The sequence below is a fragment of the Silene latifolia genome, chromosome Y (genome assembly GCF_048544455.1).
Source record: "Silene latifolia isolate original U9 population chromosome Y, ASM4854445v1, whole genome shotgun sequence".
Classification (NCBI taxonomy): Eukaryota; Viridiplantae; Streptophyta; class Magnoliopsida; order Caryophyllales; family Caryophyllaceae; genus Silene; species Silene latifolia.
The window spans coordinates 385876874-385893938 of NC_133538.1; the positions used below are offsets into that span (position 1 = coordinate 385876874).

The 17065-nt window shown below is 35.5% G+C and overlaps 1 non-coding gene across 1 annotated transcript; it reads right to left on the reverse strand.

The window, feature by feature from the left end:
- Positions 1–10298: 10298 nt before the first annotated feature.
- On the reverse strand, positions 10299–10405 carry LOC141635608 (small nucleolar RNA R71). The gene has a single exon (XR_012540283.1). It is a non-coding gene; the product is annotated as a small nucleolar RNA R71 (small nucleolar RNA).
- Between the last annotated feature and the right edge of the window lie 6660 nt (positions 10406–17065).

Below are 17065 nucleotides of genomic sequence, written 5' to 3' on the forward strand. Positions count from 1 at the left end.
TGTGCCCCGGCTTGCTAGTTGTCCTAGCCGAGCACAAGAGACCGGCCGACAGGCTGCGTCGGTTAGGCTGTCTAAGTCGTTGACTTGTTGTGGATATCTCTGACCTTGCTCAATGTGTTGACTTGGTCAGCGGGTGCAGAATATGCCCCATCACTTGCTTTTCTAGAATTTTTTACATTTGTCTTTCAATCATGTGTGAGTAGTGACCCCCTAGGGTTTAGGGGGAACCTAAGTGAAGATTAAGGGTTGAATATGGGTTGTTAATAATGGTAATTGGGTAAATTGTTTAGTCTTTGTAAACATGTATGGAAGGTGTTTGTTGAAATGTGTGTATGAAAGTTCATGCCTTTCTCCAATTTATGCTTAGTGTCTTGATGAATGAAAGTTTAGATAGGTGCTTGATAGTGTGTTTATGATGAGTTTGAATGCTTTGTGAAAGCTTTGTTTTCAGCTTTAGAAAAGTCTAAGACATTAGTTCTTCTAGGCCAATAATTACCCAAGAACCCACTAATACCCATACTTAGCTTGGACTTGCTTAGGGGAACCCAAAGACCCTACCTTTTATCAATGTTTTTACATCCATTATCTTAATTTACTTGCTTCCTAACTGCTCTAGTTTTAGTCTAGTCAATTTCACCAAGTCTCTTGCTTTTTGATTAAACTTTGACTTAAACGAATGAAGTACAGCTCCAAACCATCTTCGTGTTCGACTTCGACCGCTAGCTACATAGTAGTTGAGATTATAAATATTGTTTGAAGCAGGTTCCATGACAAAACTCCGCTATCAAAATGGTGCTTAGTTAGTTAAGAGTCTTAGTTTTAGTTTTGGTGTCTTTTGTTTGCTTATTTGAGTAGTGCTTTGTTTCTTGTAGAGTGATTGTCTTATTGCTTATCCCTAGTGCCAAAAAACACTAGGAGCCTAACGTTTTGTTGAAGTGTATACCTACAGGAAATGGGAATCCTTTGTTTAGTGATCCAGAACCGGAAAGGCTTTTTCGAGCTTTATGGAGTAGGACTTTATCAAGGGTTCGGATTACCTCTCAAACTTCCTCAAACCGAGCAACAACAGTCACCCAAATGCACCTAGAAACCACTATACAAGCGCAAACAACCATTATCATTGATCCATTCATATAAAATGTTGGAGTATGTGTCCTCAACAATAGTGCGATCACTTGTTTAAATCTCATATTAAGAATGCGTAAGGGATGATTCATTTATATAGTCAACTGGTCAACATTAATCAGTAATGATCAGGTTAATAGAGTTAGACATTACTGTCGTTTGACGGTGGTGATCAGTTGATCCCTTAAGGTCACACCTACAGGATGATGCCCTAATCAGTAAAGTTGATTAATTGTATGACTATACAAGTTAATCAATTCCTTAAAATTGAACAATTCATTTGTGAGAGAGAATATTTATTTCTTATTGTAATGGGATTAAATAAGATTTATTTTAGTAATTGAAATACTTTATTACTAAAATCGATTATTATTTGTGAAACAATTGAGATAAGAATGAATGGTTAATTATAATTATAATATGTTGTGAATTATAATTATATGATCCATTTTATTTATGTGATCAAGTATCACTAGTCAATTTGTTGTATGTGATTTAATTAATTTAACAAATGATATTTATTTGATAAATATGCATTAAATTAATTAATAACATGTAACATACTACATGTGACATATTGTGTGACAAATGACAAATTGACAAAATAAAATGGTAGTCCATTTTATGAAGTGGACCGAAATGGAGGGGCTTGTAGTGGATTATGGGTGAATTATTTTATGTGATAGAATATTATATTCATGCCTACACTACATAGCTTACATACCTACATTATGGAGAAGTGTAAAAAGGAAAAGTAAGATGCCATTTTGGTCTTACTCCACCCGTCCTCACTACCCCATAAGAGAGCATCTTTTGCTCTTGTTTTCATTCTTATTATTATATACATGCATACTTCTCTTTACATTGTTCATCTTTTTCTAAAACTAGAGAAATGGTAATCTAAATTATTCAAAGATATTACTAATATTATTAACGTAATATATGAATATTAGTAATCAATTTTAAGGTAGACTACTAAATAAATATATAGTAAATATTATTTAGTAGTGATAAGGGGTAATCTTGGGTGCAATCAAGAGGAGGATCTTTACATTGGAATTTTGGAGGATCATCCTAATACTCATCATAGCTCAAGAACAAGTGAAGGTAGGAGACCTTCCTTGTGCCCACAAATCCGAATATAACAATGTAAGGGACATTGTTTTCTTATTTAATCTCTTATTTTGTTATGCATGCACTAGATCTAAAGAACACAAATTAAGAATTTAATTAGTTTAATATTAGAAGAGTCTAATAATAGGTATATGAACCTAACAATTGGTTTCAGAGCATAGGATGTTGCATGCATAATCGGTTATTGTTTTTCCGAGTTAAAATGTTAACATATAAAACTAAATATTTGTGATTTATAAGAGTAAATCATGAAATTATAATGCATGTTATATATTCTGGTCCTAAAATGTTTTTAGGTCATTTTTATGATTTATGGTATTTTATTGCTCATTTTAATGATTTTTAGTGAAATAATTACATTTTTATGAGTAAAATGAACTTTTATTCACTAAAATAAGTTAGCCTTCACTACTTGTCGTGTTTTTTTAGTATGACCTCACATGAATATATTATGTATTGTATGTAAAATTTCATATTAATGTGATTAATATTTCATGATTTATGATTTTTATGTGATAACAATGATATAAATGGAAGTTAAATGACTAAAAATTGTTAAATTTAATTTCTGACCTTGAAATTTTTATATGACCTCACATGAATATTTTAATTATTGTATGTAAAATATGGTATTAATTTGATTAATATTGCATGATTTATGATTTTTATGAGATAAAAATGGATTAAAAGAGGTAAAATGGTTAAATATAGTTAATCTTCGAACCAGGCCATGAGATTTTAATATGTGGTCACATGCATGATTCACACATTTTATGTAAATTTTGAAATGAAATGATTTCAATTATCATGATTTATGAATTTTTAGTGTAAAAATGGCATAAATAGTGACTATTTTAGCATAAATAGCTAAAACGAATTACCTGGCATGAGAAAATTATTTTAGGTTGCATTAATATCCCACTTATCAGATCTAAATTTGTAAAATTATTTGGATTAATTTTTGTATACTTTAGATGTTTTATGAGATAAAACTGATAAATTGCAACTATATTTTCTCAAAATTAATTCAAAATTTTTAACCATGATTTTTAATACTATGAGTGTCATGGAAATATTTCAGAATGTCCAAAAATTTAAAATTCAAAATTTGAACTTATTGTAATTTAATTTGGAATTATTTTTGGTATGTTTTGATTTTAAGGTCAAAAAATGAGTATAAAACTAAATCAAGTTGAATTATTGTCAAAAATTGAGTGATGACTAATTTTTGAGTTCTAAGAGTGTTAGGATAATTAACTTGAGCTTAAATTTGATTTAAGTATTGATTTGTAATATTAAGAAGTTATTATCACACATTTCCATAAAACCGGGTTATATAATTGATATAAGTTAAATAGGGCGATTTGGCACATAATTTGGCATGATAGAAACATATTATAATGCTGTATATTTCAATTGTTGAATGTCTTTTATTTATATAATTTTGAATTATGTAATTTTATCTTAGTATGGCGTTAGTTTTAATCAATATTACCCGTAATGAAATGGAATATTGATTCGATTGTAATTTAATGTGATCTCGTATCACTTTTGTTTTTTCTAGTTTTTCATATTACAAATGTATAATAGGAATAGTTTTGTATTTTTATTATTATTTGTAATCATGGAATTTCTTCAAGACGGTGCCATTCTAAAAGGTGTTCCGACGAAGACGGTGTTCTTGGGAGGCGTGCCACTCGAAGATTCAAGGGACCAAAGGAGTTGGTTTCCGAATATGTAATAGATTATTTGATTTTCTATTCTAGGAAGGCCATACTAGGGATTTATTATTATTGCTTTGCATTTATTTTAATATGTTGCATGCATTGCCAAATCGCCATAACAACACATGCATTTCATATCGAGTCATCGACCGTGTCAATTATAATTATCATAGTTCACTGCTTTAATTCACTTAAAACGTGATAGATAATAAATTGACAAGACCTCTCACTAAATAATAATTGAGAATTAGCCTTACCAAATAGTAGAAACCATGAGTCCCAATTTCATAAGGAAGTAGGCTCGGCTCACCGGGGTGCTAAACTTGTTACGTTGGGTAAGTGGGTAATAAAATGTTATTACATCGAAATTTGCATTGAGCTCAACGGAAGTATTCGTGACCGTAGTCGCATGTGTTCCGCGCTAAACATAAATATTAAAGTAATTTTTATCGACCGGGAGTTCTAGAAGTAGAATCGATTAAAGAGTTAATCCACCGAATTATATTGAGAAGGGATGAATCGGCTCACCGTGCCCGAATTGATATGAATTTGGATCTCGGGATCATTTATAATAGTTGGGTAGAGGTCACTATATAAATGCTTAAAACTTGTTTAAAATGTTTACAAGTATTATTAAAACGATAGATGTTTATTATTTCCTTCATTTCCGTTTTTGTAGTTATTTATACGCAATGGATTCATTTAATACTCTTACACCCATCACCATTAATTTATGGCTCCAATCATTCGATGAAAAGTGCTCCGAGTATGACAATGACACGATTAGAGAATTACGCTTTGGCATTGGTCAGGATGGAAATCTTTTCTACTTTACCACTTCCACACCTCCCACTCGAATATTTATGTCTACCTCTTTGGTAAGAAAACCTTGTGAAGAAAATCTCACTAATTCCAAGGCATCCTTGTTTGTAGAAACAAGGAGAAATATTAAAATTCAGTGGGAGTTCTAGTAAGAATGTTCTTGCAACTGAAAGGAGTAATGGTATTATTAAAGGAAAAGTAAAGATGAGTAAGAAACCCAAACCTGATAATGAATTGGAAATGGATAGTGAGACTACCACAACCAAAACCAAGAAGGGTGCCCAATCTTACGAAGAATGTCATTATTGTAATGTCATGGGCCATTGGAAACGAAATTGCCCTAAGTATTTAGGAGATACCAAAGCTGGACTTATCACTCCGGTTAGGGTTAAGTAATGTGGAAGCACTTAGCGAGGGTAACATGGATCTCCAATTCGCAAATGGAACTAGAGTAGCCGCAATTTCAAAGGGAACCCTTGTGATTGCCTTAGTTAAGTGATTTTAAATTGCATCTACATAATGATGATTATGTACCCTTTTTGTCTAAAACATTAATTCCATGTTAGACATGGAAGGATTCATATTTCGCCATAAAAAACAATCGTTGTATTTTGTTTGAAAATTGACATGACTGGGAGCCAAGTCACTTCTCTTAATGATATTCATGTTTTAGATACTCCCAACTTAAGCAAAGATATCTACATAATACGATCCAAAAGACTCAAACAAGTAATCCAGATGTTTTATACATTTGGTATTGTCGATTAGGTCTCATAAATAAGAAACGCATTAAAGGGCTAGTGTCTACTAGATTTATTGAACCATTTGATTTTCAATCATATGGAATATGCGAATCTTGTCTCCTTTGCAATATAATTCGTACTCCTTTTAGTGGTAAAGGGACACAATCAAGCGATTTTTTAGGACTAATACATGCCGATGTATGTGTTCCAATGAGCATCACTGCAAGGAGAATTTATGACTACTTCATCACTTTTACCAATGATTTAAGTAGATATGGGTATGTTTACTTAATCAAAAATAAAGTGAAGCATTTGAGAAATTTAAAGAATTTCTAAATGACGTAGAGAACCAATTGAACAAAGTACTAAATCATTACGATCCGATCGTAGTGGCAAAGATCTAAGTAATAAATTTGATTTATTAAATGTGGATTATGACCTTGTGTCACTACCCATAAGATCAAACTAATATGAGTCAGTTTGAGTTATCGAACTCAATTTTGGGAATTTGCAATCCAAAACGGACACGTTATTTAAAACGGATGGTCAACCAGGAGATACCTAAAATAGAGAGTCTATTTAACAAATGACATGGACCAGGCTCGCATATTACATGAATCAAACTGCCATGATAGAGCTAGTCTTTTATGTGCTAACACGTCAGTCTAGACAAACTTCCAATTACTTCACCATATATATTTGTAACTCACAAAGCTATCTCTTAAGAAGATATATGTATTTCTAAGAGATAGAGTGGGAGTAGATTAGATCGTCACAAACATGTCTTATAGTTAATGTGTTACTTTGTGAAAGTAATGGAACTATAATCTATAAAGATAGAGTGAGATTATTGCTCAGTGGGAGTTTAGCACACATGTCTCGTTGTTAAAATGTTGCTTTCCGAAAGTAATGGTATTATGACCTTGTCCCAAATCGACCTTGTTACAAACGAGCCATAGCATTACAATCCAAAGATTGTTACTTAGGAGTAGATTTACTTTAAGGCGAGGGTCTCTTTAAAGTAAATAGAGCTTTAGAGTACCTAAATGCATAGATTGATATCAAGATGTTGATCAAGATAAATTATGTTAGGAATCGCCATATTTCATTTTGATGAAGAATGGCAAATAATATTAAAAATTCGCTTTTCTAAAATGGGAATTTAGAAAAGGAATGTGTATGGAACACAAAATCTTAGATAAACATCTAAGAATCCTAACATATTATGCAAAGCTTTCTTAAGTGATCCTGGAATGGTCTTAAGCAAGCATCAAAGGATTATACTTTTCGTTCATGTGATAATTGAGAAAGGTTTCATTCACATGATTATAGATGAAGTTAAGTGGGAGCTAGCATTATTTTTCCCATGTCTTATATGTTGATAATATATTACTTATTGAGAATAATGTATCAATACTCTCCTTTATGAAGAGTGATTGAGAGACTAGAAAAAGGTGCGAATTATTCTAGATTTTTGAATCTATGTGAGAGAATATTGGCATAGAATTGGGAGTCTTATGATGATAAGATCATTCATATCTATTTAACATCAACAATGTTGAATAGGTTATTCATGTTGATGGAAGTGGAATTACTATGATGGAGCTATAGTCGTTCATTGAACCTATTAAGTTGTCGATCACATGAAATCGTTTGCTAATGTTTCCGCCATTAGAACGATCATGTATGCCAACAGATGCACATGCCATGATGTAACATATGCTAAGAGCATGATAAGTCAATAACAAGATAACCCCCATGATAGGGCTTGTGAAAGCCTTAAAGAACATCTTTGAGATTCTTGAGAAGAATTAAGGATTCGTTCATATGTTTGGATGATAAACTAAGTTATGTGTTGAAGGGTTCCACAAACCTTAGTTTCCAAACCGAAAAGGATTTGTCGAAATCCTAAGCTAATTTTATTGACTTTAGAGTAAGAGACTAGAAAAGTGTTTTAGTTTCGTACATTGCAAATTCTACAAAAGGAATCTAAGTAAATTGTGATAAAATGGTCAACGTGAGGAATGAAAGTAGATTCCTCTACCAAAGACTTTATCACAAGTTATGTGATAACAGTGGGAGCATCTTTCAAGTTAAAGGGCCCAAGTCTGGTAAGAAGATTAGACATATACTTAGATAAATTCTTGTTATTAGAAATAACATTGAAAAGGAGGAAATAGCAATTAATAAAGTTGGAATATATGGATATATGGTATATCCACTTGCCAAGCTTTTATTGCATTTTAGCTAGTGTAAAAGGTACACTAAAGATTATAAGATATGAAGTAGTAATAGTGTATTGACTATTCATATATGATAATCGCATTTATCGTTTGAGTTTCTTTAAACTCACCCTTTACTTTGTTATATCCAAATGGGTTGTAGAGATAAATTGAACCCCATTAAAGTGAACTGGATTGACATAGTATTCGCCCCTAGTTACTTAGAAGAGGTGACGTGTCGAAGTGACTAGAGTGTTATGCGATTGATGGCAAGTTCAAGTGCCACAGAGTCATATGGGATGACTAGTCGATCACATAGGCAGACTGTATGGGACACTCTGTCGGGCAATGACCACTTATAGAGTTATGGTAATTCATAAAGCCTGGTCGTGGCAAGAGCTGCAATGGCATTCTTATGAGTCAACTCTTTTGACTAGAGACTATTCGCCCAAGTTGGCACAAATTTTTGATTGGCTTATACTCTACGATTGTCGTAAATAAGGTCATATGGGTATATTTTGGGTTATGATGAACTGTGGCTAAACAAAGGCAATGGTGCGATAGGAATTGTCCACCCCCTTGTCAGGGTTGTTTGAAATCTCAAGGTCACTCGAGGAGTAGTGAACTGGAAATGCGTGGCCACGCTCGCAAAGTATCTATGGTAGATAATTCTGGTCAGACAGTTACACTCCAGATCGAGGAAACCACTCAAGATATGATCAAATACAAGTACGACCTGCGAGACACCTTGCATTGAGTGGGAGATTATAATAGGACAAGAGAATTGGTGACGCACACTTGTCTCGGACAAGTGGGAGATTGTTGGAGTATGTGTCCTCAACAATAGTGCGATCATATGTTTAAATCTCATATTAAGAATGCGTAAGGGATGATTCATTTATATAGTCAACTGGTCAACATTAATCATTAATGATCAGCTTACTAGAGTTAGACATTACTGTCGTTTGACGGTGGTGATTAGTTTATCGCTTAAGGTCACACCTAAAGGATGATGCCCTAATCAATAAAATTGATTAATTGTATGACGATACAAGTTAATCAATTCCTTAAAATTGAACAATTCATTTGTGAGAGAGAATATTTATTTCTTATTGTAATGGGATTAAATAAGATTTATTTTAGTAATTGAAATACTTTATTACTAAAATCGATTATTGTTTGTGAAACAATTGAGATAAGAATGAATGGTTAATTATAATTACAATATGTTGTGAATTATAATTATATGAACCATTTTATTTATGTGATCAAGTATCACTAGTCAATTTATTGTATGTGATTTAATTAATTTATAAAATGATATTTATTTGATAAATATGCATTAAATTAATTAATAACATGCCTAATACTACATGTGACATATTGTGTGACAAATGACAAATTGACAAAATAAAATGGTAGTCCATTTTATGAAGTAGACCGAAATGGAGGGGCTTGTAGTGGATTATGGGTGAATTATTTTATGTGATAGAATATTATATTCATGCCTACACTACATAGCTTACATACCTACATTATGGAGAAGTGTAAAAAGGAAAAGTAAGATGCCATTTTCGCCTTACTCCACCCGTCCTCACTACCCCATAAGAGAGCATCTTTTGCTCTTGTTTTCATTCTTATTATTATAAACATGCATACTTCTCTCTTACATTGTTCATCTTTCTCTAAAACTAAAGAAATGATAATCTAAATTGTTCAAAGATATTACTAATATTATTAATGTAATATATGAGTATTAGTAATTAATTTTAAGGTAGACTACTAAATAAATATCTAGTAAATATTATTTAGTAGTGATAAGGGCTAATTTTGGGTGCAATCAAGAGGAGGATCTCTACATTGGGATTTTGGAGGACCATCCTAATACTCATCATAGCTCAAGAACAAGTGAAGGTAGGAGACCTTACTTGTGCCCACAAATCCGAATATAACAATGTAAGGGACATTGTTTTCTTATTTAATCCCTTATTTTGTTATGCATGCACTACATCTAAAGAACACAAATTAAGAAGTTAATTAGTTCACTATTAGAAGAGTCTAATAATAGGTATATGAACCTAACAGAAAATCCTTTCCACAACCTCCAAATACAAAATACACCACCTCAAACACAACCAAATACACCTCTTATAAATCCACAAATGGCCGCTTTAAGAGATCATAACCGACCAAACCATGATGACACTTCTGCTCCAATAAACTTTAGCACCGTTGCCCCCATCAATTTTTAAATACATCCCGCCCAAGTTGGCCTTATTGAGAAAGATAGCTTTGGTGGGCACATTGATGAAGATGCACATGCCCATCTAAGAAAGTTCAAAAGCAAGGTTGCAATGATGAAGCACAATGGAGTACCGGAAGATACTTTGAGATTGATATTGTTCCCATTCTCCCTAAGGGACAAAGCGGATCGTTAGTTAAATGTCCATGCAACGAACACATTTAGTATATGGGATGCCTTAGCCAAGGCATTCCTAGCCAAGTATTACCCATCCTCCAATACCGCTATGCTCCAGAGTGAGATAACAACTTTTCAACAAGAATATGGAGAGTCTCTAGAGGAAGCTTGGGATAGGTTCCAAGACCTTCTTGCACGTTGTCCACATCATGGGATCCCGGCTTGGTTCATTACCTACACTTTCTTTTAACATTGCTACCAAGGAACAAAGAGATGGTGAATGCCTCGGGGGGGGGGGGGGGGATTTGATCATTTAGGAGATGAAGAGGGTTCGGCCCTTATCAAAAAATGGTTGACTCAGAGTCTAACTATGGGTCAAAAGGTAACATGTTGAGAACAAATAGCTGATACCCACATGTGAACTCTTCTAGCTCAAATGCTGAAACTAATGCTAAACTTGATCTTCTCACAAAGAAACTTAAGAAAATGCAAAGGAATCAAGTGCACCAAGCTAGTGCCTCCCATGTTCCACCCACGGAAGAGGTAATTCCTAACTCTTCTTGTGAATTGTGTGTGGGAAATGGACATACTTTTAATGTATGTGCTAATAATACTTACATTGTGGGGTATGATGACAATGTGCAAGATGTCTACGCTTTTCAAAGCTAGAACAACAATATGAGGCCACGAATGCAACCCTACAACAACAACCACCAAAGCAATGACAACCGCAGCTCAAACTTCTATCATCCGGGCATGAGGAATATCCCACTCTTGAGTTATAAGAGTACAAATGTGAAAAATCCGCAACATATCCAACCGTAAAACACCAACCCACCTGGGTTTTCTCAACCTAGGGGTGGAAACCAAAATCCAAGGAGCAACTTCAGAAATCAAAACCAATGGTCAAACAACAACCAAAACCGAAATTTTGGAAACCAACCTCAAGGGTACCAAGATTTTGGGGGTAACCAAGGTAGTCAAAGCTTATACCAAGGAAACCAAGGGAATCAAGCTAATAAAGGGTTTGGCCAAGGGTTTCAACAAGGATTTCAAGAGAAAGGGTATAGCCAAGGGCCTAATGGAATTTATCAAGGAGGCTATAACACTAACAAACAAGGTCCTAACGTCCGATTTGACTATGGATTCCTTTTACCATTGGCTAACCAACCATTCCAAGAGCTGACTTTAGAATATCAACTTAGTGACTTGATGAAAGTGATTAAGAACATGCAAATATCTCACCAACCAGAAATGAACAACTTCAAGAAGGACATGGAAGCTCGAATGACATCTCAAGCACTTGCCAACCCTCAAAGGCCGCCGGGTGATTTCCGTGTCAAAGGTCAATGCTCAAACGACGCCTCGGCAAACCATCAAGCCCATGCGGTAGTGTTAAGGAGATGGGTTGAGCTTGAAGACCCTTAAAAAGACCTTGATATCGAATTTGATGCGGATCCGGAAAGGAAGAGGGTGGTTATGAATGGTGGTAGGGAAAGCCCACCAATGACTCCTTCGGCTAGAGTGAGCAAGCCCAAGAAGGGAAATACTAAAAGTGAAGGAACATCAAAGGGAAAAGCTCCTCTAGAGAGCAATGAGACTATGTTGGTTGAAGACCTCCACTATGAAGAGGAGGTGGGTGAAGAAGCTAGAGAATAAGTCCTTCTTCAACCTTCTAGTAAGGTAACAAGCAAGCCCACTTCTCCCAAGGTATCCTCTAATTATCAACTTGTCACTAGCATTCCCTATCCCATAAGAGCTTTAAAAGTCTAGGAAAAACTACAAGTATACAAAATTTTGTGAAATGTTGGAAAAACATGAAGTGACCCTTCCCTTTACCGAAGTGATATTGAACATGCCAACCTGCTCCAAGTTTTTATTAGATATCTTGACTAAGAAGAGGACCTTGGGTAACCAACAAATGATGGCTATGGAAGAAGAGTGTAGTTATCCTCTTCTAAACAAAATGCCACGTAAGCTTGGTGACCTGAGGAGCTTCTCTATACCTTGTGTGGTTGGTGGTGTTCCAATATCAAGAGGTTTGTGTGATTTAGGGGCAAGTGTAAGTGTGCTTCTCTTGAAATTTGCCAAGAAAATTGGTATTTGTGATTTAATTCCGATAAACATGACTCTGCAATTGGCGGATAGATCCGTCAAGCGCCCCTTGGGGGTGCTTGAGGATGTACCCGTCAAAGTTGAAAAGTATTTGATTCCCGCCGATTTTGTTGTCCTCGACATTCCGGAGGATAGCCACACCCCAATCATCCTAAGTATGTCATTCTTGGGTACTGGAGGAGTGTTGATTGATGTAAGAGATGGGCGGCTAACTTTTAGAATCGAGGGTGACAAAGTTAAATTTAACCTTCCAAATATTGTAAAAGGACCAAAGTTTAACAAAGCATGCACGCTTGAAGTCATTGAGGAAGTGGTTAAGGAAGTGGCAAGGGAAGAGTCGGAGATAGAAAAAACGTTTCAAATTTCCCTTCATGATGAAGACATGAAGGAAGACGATGAGGTTTATTGTAATACCACGGTATTCTGGGTCTTGTTACTCGGCCGAATAGGGCTAACTCGGCTGAGTAGAGCGTGATGTATTTTCTGGTCAGGCTACTGTCCAGGAACACTCGGCCGAGTAGTGTAATACTCAACCGAGTAGGGGGTACTCGGCCGAATACTCCAAGTACTCGACCGAGTATCCGGTCTGACGGGGCTAATTTCCAAGGTTTGATTAAGGTGATTAGAGATTATATATAAACTTCATTTAACAGTTACTATTAATTCTATCAAAAGCTAAACTACGTTCTTCACTCCTCTAATCACCCTAATCATTCTTAAGGCTAATTGATCGATCGCAAGTCTACACTTCCGTCTTTTGTCCTGATTTTGTTTGTAAGTCTCTAGTGCTTTGTAATCAGTCAATAGGTTGTCTTTTAGGTTTTTGCCCTAATTATTAATTTGGGTGAATTTGGGGGAATGGTTTATAGTGACGGTATGTGATTATTTGTGTGTAGGTGACGGTGTCATGGAGAATTGCTATTGATTTCTTATGTGTGCTTCGATTGCGAAAAGGTAGGATTCTCCCTACTTAGTTGATTGTATAATTAATTTAAGATGTGATGATTATAATTGTATTGTCATGATTAGTATTATTGTTGGCTTGTCTTTCTTGTTTGTTGGAGTTTTGGTGGAATGGCTATGTTGGTGAGGAGCGTCCTCGGCTGAGTGAAGTCACTTATGGGAGTGGCTTCACGCCCTTGATTCGCCCCTTGTGGAACCCGTCACAAGGGGAATGTGCACATTAATGAACATGGGTTGTTTCTCGTTGCGATTAGGGTACTTAGGTGGGCAAGGCTGCGGCCCCCCACTAGCAGTGTGTATTATCTGTCACGGCAGTAATCTAGCAGGAATACACACTTGAGTGTGTAGTCAGATATGAGGCATGATTAAAATTGGAGGATGGTTGTATAGTAGTTGTCATGGTTGTTTATTGTACATTGCTTATCTTGATTATTCAGTGAACTGACCCTGCTGTTGTTTACAAAACTGTGGTGATCCATTCGGGGATGGGGAGCAGTTGATTAGCAGGTACTTCTGTTGATAGCTCGCGGGATCTAGATGGGATGGAGTCATCACTTGTTGAGTCTTTAGTCCTCCGCTGACAGTTTATACATCAGTACCTTCACTATGCCAAATCTGGCAATCAATAAGGAGCGTATCCCAATGGTTTAATGCATTTAATAATGACACTTAGATTACCGTTTTTCAAATATTGGTGGAAACCTAGACCGCGCTAATAGGAATAACGGTTTCCCTCGAAAACCGTTGTTATTATAATTTGACAACGACTGCTTAACAAACTGTTGTCAAAAACATTTTAACGATTTCCAACAACTCATTATAGAATCACTTTTATCAACGGTAGTTAGAAAACCGTTACCAGTTTAAGAAATCAGAATTTCGAAAACCGTTACTAAATTAACACCAGCAACGGTTTTTTCTACCCGTTGTTATGTTATAGCTACGGACTTTTTGTAACCGTTATTATTTTCTATTATGAAATAACGGTTTTTTAGTTCAACCGTTGTCAGTATTTGATTAGATTTTTCAGTTTGACTACTGCATTCAAAACTTTATCAGAACTTTAATAAATATTCAATTTGACCAATAATATTCAATTTGACCAAAATAATTCTATAAATATGTCTTCATAATGTTTTAGGTCAAATTCAAAATTATCAAACATTTACTCTTTAATTTTCTCTGAATTTCTCTCTAGAAAAAATATGGCTGGTGTATCGGAGCTACAATCACATTCTCGTTATTCACAGCCTTTTACTTGCATTCTCCATAATCTTCCGTTTCATTATGGCATGAATGGAAAGGGTTTAAACCCTAATTTTGGGTGGTTGACGCAAATGCTTCATGACTCCGGTTTCACCGCGGTTAAAAAAGTGTACCCTGTGTCTACAAACAAGCAAGGTTTTGTAGGCTTTGCTTTTCTCGTGTTTGACGAAGTCAACTACCATGATAGTTTTCGTCAGGGAAGAAAATTAGGGGCTAGATTTGCGGGGAAAGAGGACTTATATTCGGATGATAAACAACAAGGCCCTTATATATGGGTTGCGACCCATCTTGATCATCATCTACTGAAACATTGCAGGAAGCATCACATTCTTGCCGCCGTGCCTATGTCATGGGAGAAAGAGGCCATTCCACCTGCGCTTCCCGGTGATAATGAAGGGCTGATCTACGACATGCTCTATACCGAAATTCGTGATGAGTATCCTAATACTTCATCAGATTCTAATAATTAAGTCATTCATTATTATCTGGCATTGTAAGTTGTATTTGGATTATGGTGGTGGTTTGAATTAAAGTTTAATTATTTATGTTTTTTTGTTACGTTTGTTGTTACCCCATCCTCTGAAATTCAGAGACAATATCACCAGAAAAATATCTAACTTTTATTATAATGACTTAGGTTTTTAGGAGTACATTAAAATATCAAGCTAAAGATATTTATCGCGTAAAACAAGCGTTGACAAACGTGAAAAAGCAAATATATAGTGTGGAGTTGAATGGATGGAGTATGTTTTTTGTTTCCCCATCCTCTGGAATTCAGAGTCAATATCACCATATATATCTCTTTCACCTTCAGCCCGATCCACACAGTCGTTTTCCCATTGCCACGGCATTGTCCCCTGCTCGGCAATGCGTCCTTGGCGGTAATGAATCGAAAGTAGTAGGAGGTGGTCAGATTCATTCGCAACCCATTAATATGGGTGTTGTGTGTTTAATATTTATAACCCTGCAAGTGTACGGTTGCCCGTTGTAGTACTGCGAGGGTCGAACCCAAGAGACGGTGGTTGTGGTTCTTAGATTGATTGTTTTGCTTCCTAGTTTAGTTCTAGAAAATGTTGAATGATTAATAAACTAACTACCAAAACTACACTACAAACAAGTAAATAGACTAATGATTGCTAAAGTGATTATTTAACTCAATGAATTAGGAAACTAAGGTATTTGGGTTCACTAGTATAGGATATGATTGACTTATGGTTATAACTAGAGTACCCTAAGAGTAAGGTCAAGGAAGGTCTCCACCTCTCGGTGCAAGACGGTCCTTTTAGTCTAGGTCGGGTCAAACTCTCACTCTAACCCTCCCTAACATTCTATTATCACACACAACTCGACACAAGCCTAAGTTCTCACCTAAGCATGCAAAAGAAGATGAAGGAACTCTAATTCTCATTCAAGCCTTCCAACAAACACTTGGTGTGCACAACAACAAAGCTTTTAATCAAAGACTCCCCCTTGTATCAAAACCAACAATCAAACCACAAATAACCTACATAAGATCCCCCATTACCCTAGCAATACACTACTCAAATATGATTATGAAGTTGAGAACAAAAGATGGGAACTTTATCGTGTAAATAGGAAAAACAAGCATAATATAAAGACAAGTAATTAAACTATAATAAACATGTAAACAATTGAGAGAAAGAGAAATTAAGAGGAGAATTATACCAACATTAATTAAAGATGGAAACTTTGGTTGAAAAAAGGAAGATGAATCTCTTCTTGTCTTCCAATCACAATCCAATAATCTAAATGTAAACTAATGAGAATAGAGGAATTGAATAAATTAAAGAGGAATTAAATTGATAATTAAAGAGAGATTACAACTTTTATTCATGAGAGATTAAAGGGAGAAAAATTAGGGTTCTTATTACAATAATGGAGAGACTAAGAGAGACCAATTTCTAATCTAATTGCCAGAATAATCTAAGGTAAATTAATTCTAATCAAATGTAATGTCTAATGTGTTATGTAGTGGAGTCTTTATACTAGTCTAATTAGTGTAATACAACTAATAATTCTAATCAACAAACACAATCACAATCACGACTCAAAAACGAAACAAAACAGACAAAGACAAAAAAAAGGGGAACGACATAAAGCAAAACGCAGCAACAGGCCTATGTCGGTCAACCGGCTGCCGGCTAGGGCGCTGGCAACGAGACATCTGAAGAAAGGAGAAGAAATTGTTGTTGTGTATTGTATGCCGGTTGACCGGTAGCAGGGCAACCGGTAGAGGAGCGATTTGATTCGAGAATTGAAGAGGGGGAGTTGTGTGCCGGTATGTAGGCCGGTAGCGAGAACTTCACAAAAAAGGAGAGCAATTAATCGGTGGCTACCAGTAGAGGAGACGGCTGCCGGTTGGCCGGCATGGGATGAATGATGATTCGAATTTGATGGTGATGTCGAGGTAAATGGTGAAGGCAGCCGTGGTGATGCGTGATGAATTGGTGCTTGATGATTCGAACGAAGATGGTGCATTGATGATTGTTCAAATAGGTCGTGGGGTTGTAG